This window comes from Maylandia zebra, linkage group LG2 (genome assembly GCF_041146795.1).
Source record: "Maylandia zebra isolate NMK-2024a linkage group LG2, Mzebra_GT3a, whole genome shotgun sequence".
In the NCBI taxonomy this organism is placed as follows: domain Eukaryota; kingdom Metazoa; phylum Chordata; class Actinopteri; order Cichliformes; family Cichlidae; genus Maylandia; species Maylandia zebra.
The window spans coordinates 18,979,671-18,985,889 of NC_135168.1; positions in this window are offsets into that span (position 1 = coordinate 18,979,671).

Genomic DNA, 6,219 nt, shown 5'->3' on the forward strand with positions numbered 1-6,219 from the left:
CACTCCACTTGATTATAACTGATTTATTTATAACATTTTATATAAAAGAAAAACGAGAAGCACATTAATTCATAAATGTGATCTAACAAAGGTAAAGGGAAAAAATTAACCATGTTTGCTGTTCATATGTCTTGTAATTGGGATGAAGTAAACATCTGTTGAGTAATTTAACATAAAATTGTTTGATAGTGTTAATTTGGAAAGCCAAAACTCTAGCGGGTCCACCAGACCCATGAACACTGGCTGAGTAACAAAAATACGAACACCACACAAGGGTTAATATCCCCAAGTAGTTCAGAGGTGGTTTGCCGTTAGTGTAGATGTCTTTTCGCAATCATGTAACATTGGTCAGCACTGCAAAATGCATTTTAAATATCTGTACTCAGTGTTGTTGTTGTTTTTTAGTTTTATAGCCATTTAAAAGGACAAATCTTTACAAATATAAGTGCTGATCTCTCTCTGATGTGTTGACTTTTAATATGTGGGTGAAATTTCTGAGTAAGTGAGTGGTGCTGGACCTATTAGAAAATGAGGAGTGTTCTTTCAGAAAGAACTTTGCTATTAATAGCACATAAACAATGACATGCATTAAGTCTGACACCCTGCTGAAGGTCTTTAAAGCATCACTGTGTGCGCTTGAGACTAAGTATCCCATGCTTCTGTGTGCACAGGATCACCAAGCTGACTCTTAATTTCAATGATTATCTTCAGTTAAAGCTTTTTATACAAGGTGTCGATTCTTGGATTGATGACAGATTATGGCTACCTGTGTTTTTTCTTCTGTTTGGCTTTTGAATAACATCAAGTGATGTTCAGTTTTGTTAGTTTTTATAATGCAAATGATCCAAAAATGAATTTTCAGTTATCTGTAAAGTTTGAAATCAGTTCAGTCTAAAACTAACTGCTGTTAAACTAATAAAACGTCAAGTTGGGCCTTTAAGATACAGAAAACAACTCAACCAGAAAGATTAAAACACACAGGAAGTCTCAGTCAGAGTTCAGGAAGCTAAAAGAGATTATCTATTTTGTTTTTCTGTCCTGGTGGTTAAAATGATCAGAACAGTTGCCCTTTTACTGGACCAAAAAAAAGTGAGTTGCAAACTGAGCAGTGCAGATTCCTCGCAGCTCTGCAGAGTCCTCTTAGCAACACACAAAACCAGACTCCATTCAAATTCTGCTCACACGCTCATCGGGGAGGCAGAACATCCTTTCGCTGGAGTGACTCGAGGACAGGCGCAAACATTTCCTCTGCCAAACATGATGAGAGCAAGAACATCAGCCTCACTTCCACAGCTCCATGACCTTTGACCCTTTACAACATCAGCCGAAGTCTTCATGTTTATTTCTGCAAGTGTTTGGCCCAGACCAGCAAACCTGAGCACTCGGCCCTCAAACACTTAAATTACTTTACCTGTGTACACAGCGGTGAATCCTGAATGTGAGACTTCATGAAGTGTTCGAACATATGTTTGGTGTTACAGCACCAAAACATATTTCTTAGTATTGTGAGTATTTTAATGCCAAGGAACCTATGGGCATTGTTGGGAAGGTTACTTTTCAAATGTATTCCACTACAGATTACAAAATACATGCCTCAAAATGTATTTTGTAACGTATTCCGTTACGTTACTCAATGAGAGTAACGTATTCTGAATACTTTGGATTACTTAAGTGAGGCCCATGAGGCTACATTCTTTTGAGCAATGCCTGTAACACTCTGCCTATTGCCTTCATATTAAATAATTTAAAAAATATTTCTTCACGTCATTATGAGATGCGAGATTGCAGGGATTTGAGCCTCTTAATGCGTGTTTTGTTTGGGTTTCCACCGGTATGGAATTACCAAAAATAGAGAGGGCATAGTCGAACATATGAAACAGGAAAAGACCGCCGTGTAATCCCTTTATTTCAACAAAGTAACTGTATTCTACATACCACCTTTTTAAACGGTAACTATAACGGAATACAGTTACTCATATTTTGTATTCTAAATACGTCATGACGGTGCATGTATTCTGTTACTCCCCTGGTATAACACTGGTTATGGGTGATCCGAGCATCCACCAGCCTTTTACCTTACTTCTCATATAACACTTTTTTACTCTACTTGAGCACTCAAAGCGCTTTGCACAACATGCCTCATGCCTTTTTTTCACCTAAGTGATTTCTATCTAATGTGCAGCATTCCTTTGGCTTTCCTTATTATGATCTGCAAATCCGGTCGTTAAGTGATGACGTGACGAATCCTACTTCCGGGCCTAAAGTAGTCGGCGTTTAATATGGCTTTTGTGTTGTTAACATGTTCAATGTTATGTATTTTCTTCTGTTTAATCTCAAAAAGCTCCTAAAACAGTCAGTGATCACTGTTCGCGACTTTGTTCCATTTCGAATTTTGGCCCACTGTGTATTTGAGTTTGACACCCCTGTTCTAAAGTATTGTCACCCACAAACTGACTGTTCTGCACAGCCACGGTGTGAATAGAAACAGGTGCAAGTGTCCTATTTTCAAACCATCACAATGGTTTTTTTAGAGAAAAGACAAGAAGAGAGTGAAGATTAGAGACTAAAGGAACACAAACTGATGTTGGAAACTGAACATGTGCTAAAATAAACATGGAGAAAATATCCTACAACATGCACCATACACCTTGTTCACATGGTGCCACCAACGTGTAAATAAAGTGTAGCTTTAAACACGTCTAAATTGAAACACAGACAGGCCAATTACACAGCTTAGTTTCAAGAGCAAACCCTATGAGGTAACTATGGTTAACTACTCATATTAACCCTTTAAACCTGGTGAATCTTCTAACAAACCTGCTGAACTTTTGTACTGTTATAGGCAGTAAAGAAAAGAAAAGTCAACCACATATATCTCCTGAAACCAATTTACAATTTTAAGCAATCCAAACTGTGAGATAAGATGGAGATTTATGAGGAGGCGAAGAGGAGCAGGGTCTGTGATACAATGTGTGTTTTCTACAGGGACTATAAAAAATGCGCTTGTTTTTTCTTTGGTGGGTGTGACTTTTTTCTCTTTCTTTTTACGCTTGGTTGAACAGAGGAAAACACCCCCAGGCTCAGGAAACAGACACCACCACTGTGTGTGTGTGTGTGTGTGTGTGTGTGTGTGTGTGTGTGTGTGTGTGTGTGCGTGTGTGTGTGTGTGCTTTGTATTTCTAGACAAGTCCTCTAAAGCCTCTCAATAATTGTGAATGTAAACGCTAATAGGTCATAATTCACGAGTGTGCCAGTTAAAACATCAACTATGAAAAGCAGCTGTGTTAATGAGCAGTGGAACTACCTGTTGGGTCGGTGTTGGTTTCTGCAGAAAGTTCCCACGATCAGGGTTTTTGCTCCTGGCCTCTTGGCAGGAGACCTCCTTTCCTTTTCTCTCACACCAAATTTTCAGTTCAGATAAGTTCAGAACACATTTTCATATCTAAAACGTCAGCAGCATAAGTAAGTTAATGCTCAGAGTAGACTTTAAATTTAATTTTTTTCATTGTCATTGTACTAATACATGCTCATGCTGCTGTATTGTTTTTCCTGTGCTTTTTATTACATTGTTATGTGGTTGCTGGGCAACATGATGATGTCATAATTTAGTTTACGTATAATGAAAGTTTTGTGTATATAATTGATAGAAGTTATTGTCATGAGATGAAAATGATAAGATGCCTTTCAATTCAATTTTATTTATATAGCGCCAAATCACAACAAAAGTCGCCTCAAGGCGCTTCATAGATACAGAGAAAAACCCAACAATCATATGACCCCCTATGAGCAAGCACTTTGGCAACAGTGGGAAGGAAAAACTCCCTTTTAACAGGAAGAAACCTCCGGCAGAACCAGGCTCAGGGAGGGGCGGCCATCTGCTGCGACCGGTTGGGGTGAGAGAAGGAAGACAGGATAAAAGACATGCTGTGGAAGAGAGACAGAGGTTAATAACAGATATGATTCAATGCAGAGAGGTCTATTAATACATAGTGAGTGAGAAAGGTGACTGGAAAGGAAAAACTCAATGCATCATGGGAATCCCCCGGCAGCCTACGTCTATTGCAGCATAACTAAGGGAGGATTCAGGGTCACCTGGTCCAGCCCTAACTATATGCTTTAGCAAAAAGGAAAGTTTTAAGCCTAATCTTAAAAGTAGAGATAGTGTCTTTAAAAGTTTTCTTTGCAACAAACAGGCGATTTTAACTTGTTTGTAGGAGCTTGCTAGGCAACACAATGACATCATAGCATCTGATATAGATAAGAACCTTCGGGGACCTAATGGGCACCAGTTTTGGTTGCTCATCTCCTGATCATGTAGAAGGAGCTGACGTGAGATTTCTCTGTTGTTTTTCCTCAACATTTGTTCATACAGTAGCATAGTGCATTTTCACTCGCGTCATCTCATAACTTTAACGCGCTTTCATACGATGACGAGAAAAGGTTAACGTGGTTGCATGGCATCACTATATTAAGCTTAACTACAGGCTACTGCAGAGCTGTGGCCCCCAAATGGTGTACCTTGAGACAAAGCCAGGTGTGTCACAGGATATTTTGGATATTAATGCATTATATAACTGCTTAAAAATTTACTAATTTACTGCTGCTTACTTTACAGATTAAATTCCCTTTAAGTTAAACCCTTCTGTTAAAGGGAACTGAAGTCTGTTTGCACAGTTTGCTGGATGACGGTAAATAAGATGGAATGTGAACTAAGGGAGCATCAAGGGCTCTGTTTGACAGCAAGAAGGTTAATTAGTTGTCTAATCATAATTAAATACCAGTGCAAATGACCCAACACCCAAGAAAGGAGAAAAAAAGATGCTTTCTGAAGGCAGGATCACAAAAGTTCCCTGTCCAGTTCTTTCAGTTGCAATAGGCACACCAGCCTCCCTCACCTTAAGTGCATCATCAGTCAGGAGAGGTTGGGTGTTGCTGAGTCTATGCCAAGCAAGCTAAAGAGGCACTTAAAAATCCCAACCACCCCTTCCAAGAGAAACGATCTATTTATGAGCAACAGCCAGCGATATATCACATATCACTGCTTGTGGCTAGATTTTGCCCTGCAAAGCGATGGAGTCAAGGTATGTCTGTGTGTGACATGAGTGCGGGCTCAGTCGCTTAGTCTGACAAAAAAAAATCTGAGGAAAGCTGACAGAAATACAGGTCTGCTTTCTGTTGTATGGAGGAGCCTGGGAGACGATGCTTCATGACTGTCTTCACTTATATGAATAGATACTTTACCTAAAAATCATTCATTTTGTAAACAAGAGTCGTAAAGAGCTTAAGTCCTGTGTCTTGTAAGATATTTAGGATTAGGAATGTCCGTAATTATTTCTGTCATGATGTCTGAGAACAACAACCAAAAAGATGCCCATAAAAGTAAATGACTGACAGAAAAGAAGTGAATTTGAATTCAAAGGTTTTTTAAACTAAAAATCTGCAGGGTGATCCTTTTTTTTATATAACATTCTAAAAAGCAATACCAGATTTCACTAAAAATAAAGACTAAAGATCATGATAATTATTTTAATTGTAAAAATTAATTCAGCAAAACAAAAACAAAGCAAAAAGACTTTGTGAAATCTATGTATAACAGGCTCTACAGAGAAGAACAAATTAAAAATTTATATTTTTTCAGGTAAATTAAACGTAAGTGTGTAGTACAACAACACTGATGGGGGTTTTTTTTGGCAGTGATGCCAACCGCACTGGATTTGTTTTTTTATAATGGGACTTGTTTACAGTAAGTGAAATTATATACTACTGGCAGCTTGGACCCTTTTTGAGGATTAAAGCTCCAACTTTCTGGTGAGTTTACATCCTTTTTACTGCATTTAGTTATGCGGAGGAGGTTGAACAATGAAATTACATCACCTGCATTTGTTTAGCCCACCGTGTGACTTGTTTCAGTCATGTCCTGCCCCCTCCTCTTTTCTCCTCTTTCACTAATGGAAATGTTCCATGTTTGTCCACAGAAGTTCCTGGATAGTGGCAGCTGATGCCAGCAGCATCTATTGTAAACCCAGCGCTTCCTTACATCTTTTATAGTCGAATAAACAGCTCTGCGTCCAGCTCCGGTCCCTGCTGACAGAATTGCATGTACACTAACCAAACAATGCCCCCATCCTTTTCAAACCACAGCCCACCATTATATAACCTGGCTCCCTCAGTGAATGTGACTCCCAAATGTACAATAGTTGCAAAACACACTCCAAGTCA